Genomic DNA, 15,633 nt, shown 5'->3' with positions numbered 1-15,633 from the left:
AGTTCAATACGGCACACAGTACCCGGTGGCAACGGGCACGAAATCCTGTTCGTGACGCCAGGAAAGAGAGCTGTGTCACCCAGGGGGAATATAGGGGACTCGGTACCCGGGCCTTTTACCTTGTTTAGGAGGTCACGGCAGTCGGCTCCCGGGCCCGTACTCTGGGTCTCTCTTTAAAAAAGGGGTTTTAGTATGCAGTTTGTCTCGTGACACCACCTGTGGTTTCCGGTAATGGTTACCGGCGCTGCTGCAGACCTCCGGGGGTGATGGGATGGCTGCTGGGATGTTCTTGTTCCCCACAGGCGGAGCGGGCCCCCGGGGCAGTGTAAGTGCAGATGGTGGTGATGCTGGGGCTTGTAGTGCAGGCGAGATGGCGCAGCAGGAGTAACTGACAGAGACAGGGGATTCACTTCAGTACCTTTACTGGTGTGGATGTCAGGTACGGTCCAGGGTACTCGTTAGGAAGGGTGCACTTCAGGATTTCTCCCCAGTGAGCGGGTATAAGGCCTCCTGGTCCGTGTCTCCCTCTCTCTAAGCTTCTGGCCAGCCTGCAACTGGGCCTAGCTTCTGTGTCGTGCTGTTCCTTCACCTGTCACTTGGTAGTAGGACCTTTTTCTGGCAACCACTATCCCTGGACGCCGGGGCCTTTGTGGTTCCTAGTCCTGTCAAGGGTTTAGCTTCAGGTCGACCAGGGACTTGTAGTCCTCCTGGTATGCCGGTGATCCCTACTGGGTATAAAAGACCCTGTAGGCGCGGACCCGTTGTCTGGTTTGTGTCTTGGGGTGAGCCTATGATGCTCCTCTGCCCCCTCAACTCCTCTCTCCTCTCCTCCTTGCCTCCGGCCACACTCGGGACCCTCAAATTGCGTCTTCAATGCTCTCAGTGGCAGCACACTCTCTGAACTCTCTCAGACTGAACTGCCTGGCTCCACCCTCCATATATATATCCCTATCAGGGCTCCCTCTGGTGGTATGAGGTGGAAGGGTGGAGGTGTTTGTTTATAACGAGGGTCACTTGTGGAGAAGTCCATCCATGCACCCTTTTGGGTCCTGTGGTACCTGAGGAAGCAGGGTGCCACACGTGTCTGCACAAAATGTTAGAAACCGACTTCATGAGGGTGGTATGAGGGCCCGACGTCCACAGATGGGGGTTGTGCTCATAGCCCAACACCATGCATGACGCTTGGCATTTGCCACAGAACACCAGGATTGGCAAAGTCGTCACTGGCGCCCTGTGCTCTTCACACATGAAAGCAGGTTAACACTGAGCACATGTGACAGACGTGACAGAGTCTGTAGACACTGTGGAGAGCGTTCTGCTGCCTGCAACATCCTTTAGCATGACCAGTTTGGGAGTAGGTCAGTGATGGTGTGGGGTGGCATTTCTTTGGAGGGCCGCACAGCCCTCCATGTGCTCGCCAGAGGTAGCCTGACTGCCATTAGGTAGCGAGATGAGATCCTTAGACCCCTTGTGAGACCATATGCTGGTGCGGTTGGCCCTGGGTTCCTCCTAATGCAGGACAATGCCAGACCTCATGTGGCTGGAATGTGTCAGCAGTTCCTGTAAGATGAAGGCATTGAAGCTATGGACTGGCCCGCCTGTTCCCCAGACCTGAATCCAATTGAGCACATCTGGGACATCATGTCTCTCTCCATCCACCAACGTCATGTTGCATCACAGACTTTCCAGGAGTTAGCGGATGCTTTAGTCCAGGTCTGGGAGGAGATCCCACAGGAAACCATCCGCAACCTCATCAGGAGCATTCCCAGGCGTTGTAGGGGTAACCCAGGCACGTGTAGGCCACACACAACACTGAGCCTCATTTTGACTTGTTTTAAGGACATTACATCAAAGTTGGATCAACCTGTAGTGTGTTTTTCCACTTTAATTTTGGGGGTGACTCCAAATCCAGGCCTCCATTGGTTAATAAATTTGATTTCCATTGATGATTTTTGTGTGATTTTGTTGTCAGCACATTCAACTTTCTACAGAACAAAGTATTCAATGAGAATATTTCATTCATTCAGATTTAGGATGTGTTATTTGAGTGTTCCCTTTATTTTTTTGAGCAGTGTATATTGTACCCATAAATAAATATTATTATGGAAAAAAACAATAAAAATACACATATTTGGTATCACCGCGTCTGGGACGACCTGACCTATAAAGCTTTCTCTCTAGTTAACCCCTTGAGTGAACATGGTAAAAAATAAAAAGCAAAGCAAAAAACGATGCTTTATCATCATACCGCCGAACAAAAACTAAAACGCGATCAAAAAGACAAATGTAAATGAAAATGGTACCGCTGAAAACGTCATCTTGTCCCACAAAAAAACAAGCCACCATACAGCTACATCACCCGAAAAATAAAAAAGTTATAGCTCTCAGAATAAAGTGATGCAAAAAATATTTTTTTTTCTATAAAATAGTTTTTGTTGTGTAAAAGCGCCAAAACATAAAAAAACTATATACAGGTGTTTCTCACAAAATTAGAATATTATCAAAAATGTACTGTATTTTTCGGACTATAAGACACACCGGACCATAAGACGCACCTAGGTTTTAGAGGAGGAAAATAAAAAAATAAAAATTTAAGCAAAAAATGTGGTCATGATGCACTTTTAAGGGGGAGGGGGTCTTCTGCTGACACTGGTATAGGGGTAATGTCCCCCAATTCTGACAATATCCCCCATCCTGGTATATATGCTGCCCCCCTTCCTTTTATATGTGGTCCCCATCCTGGTTTGCCTGGCATCCCTCCATCCTGGTATGCATGGCACCCCTCATCCTTATCCTGGTATGCATTGCACCCCTCATACCTATCCTGATATGCATGGCACCTATCATCCCTGTCCTGGTATGCATGGCACCCCTCATCCCTGTCCTGGTATGCATGGCACCCCTCATCCCTGTCCTGGTATGCATGGGACCCCTAATTCCTTTCCTGGTATGCATGGCACCCCTCATCCCTGTCCTGGTATGCATGGCAACCCTAATCCCTATCCTGGTATGCATGGCACCCCTAATCCCTGTCCTGGTATGCATGGCACCCCTCATCCCTGTTCTGGTATGCAGGCACCCCTAATCCCTATCCTGGTATGCATGGCACCCATCATCCCTATCCTGGTATGCATGGCACCCCTAATCCCTATCCTGGTATGCATGGCACCCCTCATCCCTATCCTGGTATGAATGGCACAGCAATCCCCTTCCTGGTAGGCATGGCACCCCTCATCCCTGTCCTGATATGCATGGCACCCCTCATCCCTGTCCTGATATGCTTGGCACCCCTAATCCCTGTCCTGGTATGCATGGCACCCCTAATCCCTGTCCTGGTATGCATTGCAACCCTAATCCCTGTCCTAGTATGCATAGTCCCCCTAATCCCCATCATGCTGCACATTAAAAAAAAATAAACACTCCTTCTCACCTTTCTTCTCTCCTCCAGCGCTGCGTCCTGTCTGCCCGCACTGATCTCTCCATGTGAGCCACGCATGACATCACTGCCATGCGCGGCTCACAAGAAGAGATCAGCTGCCGGAAGTCACTGCTCCCCATGCCGGGACTGTGTGCGCGGGGAGCAGTGACTTCACTCTGATTCATAGCCGCCACACAGCGTAGTCGCGCTGAGGCTCCTGCTGCTGCCAGAATCGCGAGTGCCCGCTCATTAAAGGGCATGAATATTCACCCCCTCCCCACGCCCATGGGCGTGGAGAGAGGTTGACTATTCATGCCCTTTAACAGTGGGCACACGCGATTCTGGCAGCAGCAGGAGCCGCAGCGCGGCTACACTGTATACCGCTATTAAGGAGCATGAATATTCAGTGCTCCCCACGCCCCATGGGCTTGGGGAGCAGTGAATATTCATTTTCTTTAGCAGCGGGGACAGTGTAGGCTGCAGTAGGCGGCTGCTGCCTCCTGTGCCCCGCTTCTCCACCGATACCGCTCCCCCACCAATACCGCTCCCCCCCACACCACACATAAATATACACCCCCCCAACATTCGGACTATAAGACGCACCCCCCATTTTCCTCCAAAATTTTGGAGGAAAAAAGTGCGTCTTATGGTCCGAAAAATACGGCAATTTATTTCAGTTCTTCAGTATAAAAAGTGAAACTCAAATATTATAGAGTCATTACAAACAGAGTGATCTATTTCAAGTATTTATTTCTATTAATGTTGATGATTATGGCTTACAGACAAGGAAAACACAAAAGTCATTGTCTCAGTAAATTAGAATAATTAACAAAAAACACCTGCAAAGGCTTCCTAAGCGTTTAAAAAGTTACATTCGTCTGTTTCAGTAGGTTCCACAATCATGGGGAAGATTGCTGACTTGACAGATGTCCAGAAGGCAGTCATTGACACACTCCACACTCCATATCAATGGAAAGTTGAGTGGAAGGAAAAAGTGTGGTAGAAAAAGGTGCACAAGCAACCAGGATAACCGCAGCCTTGAAAGGATTGTTAAGAAAAGGCCATTCAAAAATTTTGGGGAGATTCACAAGGAGTGGACTGCTTGCTGGAGTCATTGCTTCAAGAGCCACCACACACAAACATATCCAGGACATGGGCTACAATTGGCACATTCCTTGTGTCAAGCCACTTATGACCAATAGACAACACCAGAAGCGTCTTACCTGGGCCAAGGAGAAAAAGACCTGGATTATTGCTCAGTGATCCAAGGTGTTGCTTTCAGATGAAAGTAAATTTTGCATTTCGTTTTGGAAATCAAGGTCCCAGAGTCTGGAGGAAGAGTGGAGAGGCACACAATCCAAGCTCCTTGAGGTCTAGAGTGAAGTTTCCAGAATCAGTGATCGTTTGGGGAGCCATATCATCTGGTGGTGTAGGTCCACTGTGTTTTATCAAGACCAAAGTCAGCGCAGCCGTCAACCAAGAAATTTTAGAGCACTTCATGCTTCCCTCTGCCGACAAGCTTTTTGGAGATGGAAATTTCATTCTCCAGCAGGACTTGGCACCTGTCCACACTGCCAAAAGTACCAATACCTGGTTTAAAAACAACAGTATCACTGTGCTTGATTGGCCCACAAACTCGCCTGACTTTAACCCCATGAAGAATCTATGGGGTATTGTCAAGAGGAAGATGAGAGACACCACACCCAATAATGCAGACGAGCAGAAGGCTGCTATCAAATCAACCTGGGCTTCCATAACACCTCAGCAGTGCCACAGGCTGATCGCCTCCATGCCACGCTGCAATGATGCAGCAATTGATGTAAAAGGAGCCCCAACCAAGTATTGAGTGTATTTACTGAACATAAAGTTCAGTAGGCCAACATTTCGGATTTTAAAAACATTTTTCAAGCTGGTGTTATAAAGTATTCTAATTTACGGAGATAATGACTTTTGTGTTTTCATTGGCTGTAATCCATAATCATCAACATTAACAGAAATAAACACTTGAAATCGATCACTCTGTTTTTAATGACTCTATATAATATATGAGTTTCACTTTTTGTATGGAAGAACTGAAATAAATAAAATTTTTGATGATATTATAATTTTGTGAGAAGCACCTGTAAATTTAGTATCTCTGTAAACGTTCTGACCCGAAGAATACAGCTGACTTATCAATTTTATCACACACGAAACGGCATAAAAAAAAACGCCAAAAAACAATTCCTGAATTGTTGGTTTTTGTTTATTCTTCCTCCCAAAAATCGGAATAGAAAGCGATCAAAAAATGTCATGTGTCTGAAAATAGTACCAATAACAACGTCAACACTTGTCCCACAAAAAACAAGCCCTTGCATGACTTTGTCGGTCGAAATATGGAAAAATTATAGCTCTCAAAATATGGCAATGAAAAAGTTAGTTTTTGCGAAAAAAAACAACCTTTTTTTAGTGTGTGACAGTAGCCAAACATAAAAACCCAATATAAATCTGGTATTGCTGTAGTCGCACCGACCCGAAGAATAAAGTCGTCTAGTCACTTAGACACGCACGAGGAACGGCATAAAAAATATATAAAACCCTATCTTCACTTGCTCCTGATTTGTTCATTCTGCCTCCTAAAGATCGCAGTATGGCTCGGCTCACATTTATCCTGCGCTCTGCGCTGAGTACTTACACCAGGATTTCTGTGTAAATCTCTGAAATACGTGATTCAGACAGAACCCTGGCAGAATTTTCCTATAATGAGGCAGATGGAGACACTGTGGACTCTGTCTGGCCTGTGATCCCACAGTGCCCGTCTTTTTCTTAAACGTGTATAAAAGTGCCGTTTGCCACAGTTTTGTGAACCTCTGAAAAAAAGGACACTGTTGAACAGAGGCCAGACGGAGTCCAGAGTAACTTTGCTGCCTCATTATAGTGAATAAATCCCTCGGGAGTTTCATCTGAATTACGTCACTCAAAGATTTAAATGGAAACCCTGATATCAGTGCTCAGCGTAGAGCACAGGATAAATGGGAACATTTTACATAATGTTACATCCCTGGCGGCGTGCTTGCAAGGTGCACCACCTCCCACTATGCAAGACCGCAATCTTACCTGTCAGTCCAGTCTGCAATCCCTGCTCCAGTTCATGCTATGTGCATTTCTCTTGACTGACTGCTTAGGGTGGTGACCCGGTTACTTCCTGATTCTTGTAGCTGCTGTGGGTGCTCCCCTAATGCGTCTCCAGCCTATAGCTGTGGGTCACTGGATATTTAAACCCCCTCCACCCAGTAGGAAGTGCCTGAGCAACACCTTCACTCAGTTTGTCTTTGCAACTGTATTGCCAGGTCCTGTCCTGTTATCTCTGACTTCTAGTCTGTTTACGCCACTCTGGGGGCTGCATTCCCAGACCTGTTATCTCTGACTTCTAGTCTGTTTCCGCTACTCTGGGGGCTGTATTCCCAGGCCTGTTACCTGTGACTCTAGTCTGTTTCTGCCACTCTGGGGGCTGTATTCCCAGGCTCGTTCTTGTATCTCATTGCAGTAGCAGTTCCTGTCTGAACTGTATCCTAGTCTGTTATCTGTTTTTCTCTATGTCCGTACCTTCCCTTTTCCTGCAGTATCTGAACCTGCAGCTAACTCCAACTCGTTGTCTCTGTACTTGTGTTTGTGAGTTTTGTGTCCACACGCTAGGAAGTACCTTGTGTGTATCTGGTTCTGCTTGTCCCTTTTCCCTTCCTCCGTATCTTCCTGCATTTTCTAGTCTGTTCCATGTGAACAGAGCCCTGTCCTCTCTGCCTTGCCCACCGCTCCAGCGGTTTCCCTCTGCTCTGCCTTACCCACCGCTCCGGCGGTTTCTCTCTGCTCTGACTTGCCCACCGCTCTGGCGGTTTCCCTCTGCTCCGCCTTACCCACCACTCCGGCGGTTTCTCTCTGCTCTGACTTGCCCACCGCTCCGGCGGCTTCCCTCTGCTCTGCCTTACCCACCACTCCGGTGGTTTCTCTCTGCTCTGACTTGCCCACCGCTCCGGCGGCTTCCTTCTGCTCTGCCTTACCCATCGCTCCGGCGGTTTCTCTCCGCTCTGACTTGCCCACCGCTCCGGCGGCTTCTCTCTGCTCTGCCTTTCCCACTGCTCCGGCGGTTCCGCTCTGCTCTGCCTTGCCCACCGCACCTGCTTTTTTCGCTCCGCTCTGCTTGCTCACTGCACCAGCAATTCCTCTCTGCTCTGTCTTGTCCTCCGTTCCGGCGGTTTCACTTTACTCTGGTTTTCTACCGCATCTGCGGCTCTGTATCTGTCTCCCAGTCTGTACTGGACCCTATCCAGCCTGCGCTCAAACCTGCTAGTACCTCCCGGTCTGCACTCCAGCCGTGCTTGCCAGTATCTTCCTGTCTGCATATCAGCCGTGCTTGCTAGTGCCCACCTGTCTGCATACCAGCCATATTTGCCAGTACCCACCTGTCTGCATACCAGCCGTACTTGCCAATACCCACCTGCCTGTATGCCAGTCTAACCTGCCTATTCCTGCATTCCCCGGTGTGGGTCAACAACTGTGACCGGGGTCTGACTTGGAGTCGCACCTGGTCCCTCTGCTCGGTTCCTCCTTGGTCCACGGAGTTGACTAAGCCGCCGTGCGACCTTGGTCGGATCGGGTTGATACTTAGTTACGCCCCTCCAGGCACTCCTCGGTTCATGGTACAGTGGGATCACTAATCACGCTCACGCCAGTCAGTCCGGGCGCGAGCGTAACACATAACATTTTGGATCACAATAAAAGCTTTGACTAAATCCACAAAAAAAGCAAGTCCCCACTCAGGTCCGTCATCTGTTACCGGAAATATAAGGGGCTTCCACGTTACTAGTAGCTCAAAGTCTCTGGAAAAGCAAAATGGCCCTTGCCCAAGGAAATTCAGCAAATTCTGTGCTCCCAAATACAAATGCTCACCTCCCTTTTGAGCCCCAAAGTGTGCCTAAACTGCAGTTAACGTCCATATGTTTGGTATTTCTGTAGCGATGAGAGTCCGTCTAATTTATGGGTGCAGGTCTCCAGAACCATGAGCTGGGCATAACGTACTGGTCACTACAACGTACTGGACACTACAATGGAAATTTGCAATTTTCACTCAGCAACATCTACTGCTGCTTGTTTCTGGAAAACACCCATGGAGTCAAAATTGTCACTACACCTGTTGATACAGTTATGCTCAAAAGTTTACATACCCTGGCAGAATTTTTCCTTTCTTGTCCTTGTTTCAGAGAATATGAATGATAACGAAAAAAAAATTTCTTCACTCATGGTTATTGGTTGGGTGAAGACATTTATTGTCAAACTACTGTGTTTCCTGTTTTTAAATCTTAATGACAACCAAAAACATCCAAATGACCCTGATCAAAAGTTCAAATACCCTGGTGATTTTGGCCTGATACCATGCACAGAATTTGACAAAAATGGGTTTGAGTGGCTACTAAAGATAACATCCTCACCTGTGACCTGTTTGCTTGTAATCAGTGTGTGTGCATAAAAGCTGAGTGAGTTTCAGGGGTACAGACAGACTCTTGCATCTTTCATACAGCCACTGACGTTTCTAGATTGTGAGTCATGGGGAAAGCAAAATAATTGTCATCGAATCTATGGGAAAGGGTAGTTGAACTGTATAGCACAGGAAAGGGATACAAAAAAAATATCCAAGGAATTGATAATGCCAGTCAGCAGCGTTCAAACTGTGATTAACAAATGGAAACAAGGCCAAGAAAGGAAAAATTCTGCTGGGGTATGTAAACTTTTGAGCACAACTGTAAATTTCCAAAGGGGTATATTTCCAAAATGAGGTCTTTTGAGGGGGGATTCTGCTCTTCTAGCACTTAGGGGCTCTGTATATGGAGTCCGCAAACTATTCTAAGAAAATCTGTGCTCCACGAGGCAAATAGCGCTCCATCCCTCCTGAGCCTCGACGTATGGCTAAGCAGTACTGTACAGCCACATATGGGGTATTTCTACATTAAGCAGAAATTGTGTGACAAATGTTGGTGCCATTTTTACCCATTTCCCGGTGTAAAAATGTAAAATCTGAGGCTAAAAAAAAATTTTGGTGGTAAAAATGTAATTATTTTTTTCTTCAGTGCCCAATAGTATACAATTCTGTGATCCACCTGTGGTGTCAATATGCTCATGGCACCCCTAAATTAATTCATTGAGAGGTGTAGTTTGTAAAATGGGGTCTCTTATGAGGTTCTGCTGTTCTGGCACCTTAGGGGCCCTGCAAATGTGAGATGGCACCCTCAAACCAGTCCAGCAAAATCTGAACTCCAATATGGTGCTTCTTCCTTCTGAGCTTTGCACCGTGCATCAAATGTAGTTTTCAACCACATGGGGTATCAGCGTACATGCGAAAAATTGCACAACAAATTTTGGGGTCCATTTTCTCCTGCTATCCTAGTGAAAATGAAAAAAATTGAGGCTAAAACAACATTTTTGTGTGAAAGATATGTTTTTTTTCATTTTTACAGATCCACGTTGTAAAATTCTGTGAACACCTGTGTGTTCAAGGTGCTCACCACACATCTAAATAAATTCTTTGAGGAGTCTAGGTTCCAAAATGGGGTCACTTGTGGGGGTTTTCCACTGTTTATGTGACTCGCCCCCTGGGCTGTGGGGCACTCGGAACCGGACTTCAGGGCAATGCTGGGAGTAGTAGTGGTAAATCGGTTCCGTGGCTCAGGGTGGTCAGACCAGTGGTAGTCTGCTATGTGCTGTAGGTAATGTCCGACTACGCCACCCGTGGATTGCGGTCAGGGCTAACCGCCGCTGCAGTGCAGACCGCTGGGGCTGATATAAATGTGCAGCACTGAATAGTTCAACTCCCCACGGGAGGAGTATGGCCCCAGGGCAGAATATATAATGGATGATGGAGGGGATGATTCCGACCGCGATAGCCAGGAAACGGAGGCCTCTTAAACAGTTCAGGGTCTTTATTAGAACAGGTAATATGACCCAGAAACAGGCCCGGCTAGGAGTGGGCCTGGATGTCTGAGAGCAAGTGGGAGGCTGGCCCTGGTCAGGGTGAGGGTGTAGGCCTACCGTGCTCTCTGTGCTCCTTCTGTCTATTTCCCTCCTTGTAGTGTAACAGCCCACGTTCCCGAGCTCACCGTGTCCTCTCGCCCATATGGCTTGCAACTTGGGTCCCTTTCTACTCCCGGCCTGGTACGGCTTTGCTGGTCCCTTCTGCTGTGGCGGAGCCTCCGGGCTTCTTAGGCCAAGGAACATACAGTCCCCTGCGGACTAGTTATCTGCTGTAGGACGTGGAATCCTCACAGCCTCAGACACCAAAGTCTGGTAGATTAGTCTCTCCATCTGCCAGGACAGGCGCACTTCGCCTCTTGTCTCTGGCTCGTGGCCCTCCTACTGCCACACGTCCTCTTAGGCTGCAACACAACTGTCTGTCCCTGCTCTGGGACACTTCTCTATCCAGAGACAGGTTGTCCAGTTCTCCCTAACCCTGCCCCCAGTTCCAGCTTTTATAGGGGCAGCCTGCTCCCCCTACTGGCCTGGGACAGGAGGTGCTGCATGCTAATGGTCCTTGACTAGAGGACCTCCCCCTTGCTCTCAGACACAGCTTTATTATATTTGTGGCATCCAGGCCAGGGTGACATGTAGCACCCTGAGGACTTGGCTGCTACAGGGGTATTGCACCTCGACCCAGAGGTGTGGTATTCCACTCCCGGGTAAGGATGGAGTGTGGGACTGAGCTCAGTAGGCTGCATGCACTACATACATCCCATTTCCGGGGGACAGAACTACGGTACTCCCACCAAGTAAATGTGCAGGTACGACAGCGTCTGTCCCTGGCTGGAGTGGGAGGGGGGTGGAACATCCCAGTAGTGTAGGGGCAGATAGGGGGAGTACTCTGGGTAAAGCTAGGAGCTCATTGGGTGCTAGTCACCTGGGCTCACACATAGAGGGAGTATATATGGTGGGCACCATCTTAGAATAGGGTCTTTGGTCGAGTTCAGCCTGAGGAGGAGCAGAGCAGAAGAGCTCAGCCAGGAGGGCTGACAGGGAGCTGTGGCTCCGGCTGGGCCCAGCTCCAGAGCCAAGCCTGCAGAGGAGAGAGGAGAAAGAAAGGCCCAGAGTGGAAGACCAGAGGGAACCCTAAGAACCCAGAATCAGACCAAAAAGGGGTGAAGGGTTGGCGGACACGGGTACCGGAACCCGAACTGGTGGAGGCCACTTATCCTCAGCCAGGAACCGGAGGTCGTGGTCAAGATTTGCCACGACCCTCACCAAATCCACCAGAAAGGCACACCAAGTATAGGGTCAGGGAACCCAGAGGAGGTTTGACCACCAAGAGACCCGAGGGAGCCGGCCAAAGGTGGATCCCTGGTGGGAACGGCCAGAGACAGAGAGAGAGAAGGGAGCTCAGGACCACGCTCCGGAACTGCCTGGGGGTTAGCCGAGTCCAGGACCTGGTGGACGCAGCACGGCTCGGGTGGTCACTCAAGGCCAGAGTGACTGAGAGAACACCCGTGAGTAAAAACCCTGAAACTGCATCTCCTGACTCTGACTCTTCTTACTGCACCGTCCCAACCCCCATCATCATCACCTGCTGCCTTGAGGCCATACCCCTCCCGTTGGGGGTTATAACATCATCGCTGCACCCATACCACCGGCCTCAGCGGACTGTTCTGCAGCGGCGGCTGCAAAGCCGCACTCAACGGGTGGCGTAGTCGACATCCAAGTTAACATCTACTGCCATAGACTGCCACTTAGTTTGACACCCTGGGCACGGACCGGGTCACCGCCACGAGACTACAACCCTCAACAGATCCGGCTCCGGGTAAGCTCCCGCGTGCACAACGCAGCGCGACACAGGCCCAGGGGCGCGTCAGACACATATGCACATCACAGGCTCTCCAAACACGATATGACATCGACAGACTACTCCATCAAAGTCTGCGTTCCAAAATGTCACTCCTTCCTTTCTGAGCCCTGCCGTGCGCCCAAATAATAGTTTTCCCCCACATATGGGGTATCTGCGCGCTCAGAAGAAATTGCACAACACATTTTGCGGTCCATTTTCTCCAGTTACCCCTTTGAAAATAAAATATTTGGGGCTAAAAAAAATTTTTTGTGGTACAATGGGATTTTTTTATTTTCCATTATAAACTTCTTTGAAGCACTTGGGAATTCAAAGTGCTCACCACACATCTAGATAAGTTACCTGAGGGGTCTAGTTTCCAAAATACTGTCACTTGTGGAGGGTTTCCACTGTTTCGGAACATCGGAAGCTCTACAAACGCGACATGGCGTCCGCTAATTATTCAAGCAAATTTTACATTCAAAAAATCAAATGGCACTCTTTCCCTTCCGAGCCCTGCCATGCACCCAAACAGTAGTTTTCGGTTAGCGGCTTACTCAGGAGAAATTGCACAACATATAGTGTGCTGCAATTTCTCCTGTTACCCTTATGAAAACGCAAATTTTGGGGCTGAAAAACTTTTTTGTGGAAATTTGAAATGTGAAAATGTTATTTTTATGGCATTTTCTGTGAAGCACCTGGGGGTTTAAGGTGCTCACCACACATCTAGATAAGTTCCATGAGAGGTCTAGTTTCCAAAATGTTATGTTCAAAAGGTCAAATGGCACTCCTTCCCTTGCGAGTCATGTTGTGAGCCCAAACAGTGGTTTTCCCCCACATACTGAGTATCGACGTGCTCAGGAGAAATTGCACAACAAATTTTGGGGTCCATTTGTTCCTATTACCCTTGTAAAAATTAAAAAAAATGTGGGTCTAAGTAAAATTTTTGTGAAAAAAAGTTAAATGTTCATTGCTTTCTTCCACATTCCAAAAATTCCTGTGAAACATCTGAAGGGTTAATAAACTTATTGAATGTGTTTTTGAGCACCTTCAGGGGTGCAGTTTTTAGAATGGGGTCACTTTGGTTATTTTCTGTCATAAAGACCCCACAAAGTCACTTCAAATGTGATGTGGTCTCTAAAAAAATGGTTTTCTAAATTTTGGTGGAAAAATTAGAAATTGCTGGTCAACTTTTAAACCTTATAGCTTCCTAAAAAAAATGTGGTTCCAAAATTGTGCTGATGTGAAGTAGACATGTGGGAAATGTTATTTAATAACTATTTTGTGTGACATATCTCTCTGATTTAAGGGCATGAAAAAGAAAAGTTTGAAAATTGCGAAATTTTCGCCAAACTTCCAATTTTTTGAGAAATAAACGCCAACCATATCAAATACATTTTACCACTATCATGAAGTACAATATGTCACGAAAAAACAATCTCAGAATCAGTGGGATCCGTTGAAGCATTTCAGAGTTATTACCTCATAAAGTGACACTGGTCAGAATTGTAAAAATTGGCCTGGTCATTAACGTGCAAACAGCCTTCGTGGGTAAAGGGGTTAAAAATTACACACTGTGAAAATAGCCTTTAAGAGCGTCTCAAAGTATTCAGGTGATTGCTGAGAATGAGTCTTCTGAAACATCAAATTGCCAACTAGAAAGGAAATGAAATATCAATGGGTGATCAAGTAATCCAAGGCTGGGCCAAACCCTCTACAGCAAGAGCTGATTTTGGTTAGCTCCGTTATAGTTAATACAATTCGATTCTACGGATTAATAAGTACTATTAGGTTATGAGATAAAAAAAATTCAAGACACTATCCAATATTTCATTTTGGTTCTTCGCCAAGACCTAGCTCCCCTCAACTCCTAATGTGACCTAGTATAAATGCATAATTTATTTATTTCAATTGACTATATGAACCAAGAAGTCATATATGATTACAACCTTTAAAAGATATATAACATGTACGGTATATGTTTTCTGTAATGAATAAGGCTAAAACAATAAAATTAAGATGGAAACCTGACCTGAAAAATAAACTGTAGAAGAACTGCATTTCTTCCTATTTATCTTATACCTCTTTTATTTGCCAAGCAAAGTTTTAGATAAATCAACCTGCCAAGCAAAAGAATTAATTACGAAACACAAGGGCCACACCAAAAACAAGCACAAGTGTTGTGCAAACTCAAAGGGTGGTGAAAAGGTTAGTTTAAATCAGTTATTCAATATTGATTCTTAGACTTTATATGTGATTCTGTATTACTGAGAAATGTAACAACACATATGTTTAAGTGCCACCCAAACTGTAAGCATTAGCGCCTGCTTTTCCACACTCTTCAAAGTCATACACCATAACATTAGGACAAACATTGATAATATGGATAACTTAAAGCTGCCATTTTAGTCACTGATAACTTCTATGCTATTTTTGTCTCTGTGGTATAAATACATATAAAAATAACAAACTAATAAATATAGGAGACCAGGGACAGTTATTTGGCAAAACACATTGTGATTTCATTATATTTTATCAGTAATTATTTCTTCGACTACCGATGAACATAATGCATTGGTTAGTATCTATTTTAGTGGTCCCCTACTTGCGGATTGGGATAGAAGTCCTGAGTTATAACCATATGCAAGGGGTACAAAAAGAATTCTCTGTATTATATGGTTGGTATACCCTAAGCCTTAGACAGTGCCAGTTTAGATGGCTTAATTCCTATTTCCTTTTATATGTTTCCTCTAATGTGGCTCATAATGTATAACATTATGTTTTTCTTCTATTTCAGCTATTTATTGGGTGGTCTAACTCAAACTGAAAAAATTATAATTACTTAATGGTAATTTGATTTTCCTGAAACCCATGACAGCACCAAGGAGAGTGGGCTCCGCCCCTATTACTGGACAGGAAGCCAAGAGCACAAAATAAAAAGACAACTCCCACTTCCTCCTTCAATGTCGTTTCCAGGAAGTTAAGTAGGAGTCACCCAAAATATAATCATTATTCTTGTTATTATTTATACATTCACTAAAGCCCATTCTACTTTGTGAGAAGAGAAGATTGAGAACCACCATCAGCCATAAGCCAGAGGGAGGGAAAATTAGGGTGCTGTCATGGGTTTCAGGAAAATCAAATTACCGGTAAGTAATTATCATTTTTCCCCTCACCCATGACAGCACCATGGAGAGATGATGGTAAAGGAATTCTTTAATAGGGAAGGAGCACCCCTGTAGCATCTTACACCTGAAGAAAGATCCCAAGAATATCCTAATACAATGGATAGTGATTCAGGAAGGAAGATTGTGTAGGTTTTAGATATCATTCAATCAAGATCATGACCATCAATTTGGAGCTCCAGCAAAAAAGCGCC

The sequence above is a fragment of the Phyllobates terribilis genome, unplaced genomic scaffold, assembly GCF_046119375.1.
Source record: "Phyllobates terribilis strain yellow unplaced genomic scaffold, ASM4611937v1 Scaffold_4__5_contigs__length_816908805, whole genome shotgun sequence".
Taxonomy (NCBI): domain Eukaryota; kingdom Metazoa; phylum Chordata; class Amphibia; order Anura; family Dendrobatidae; genus Phyllobates; species Phyllobates terribilis.
This window is presented reverse-complemented; position numbering follows the sequence as displayed.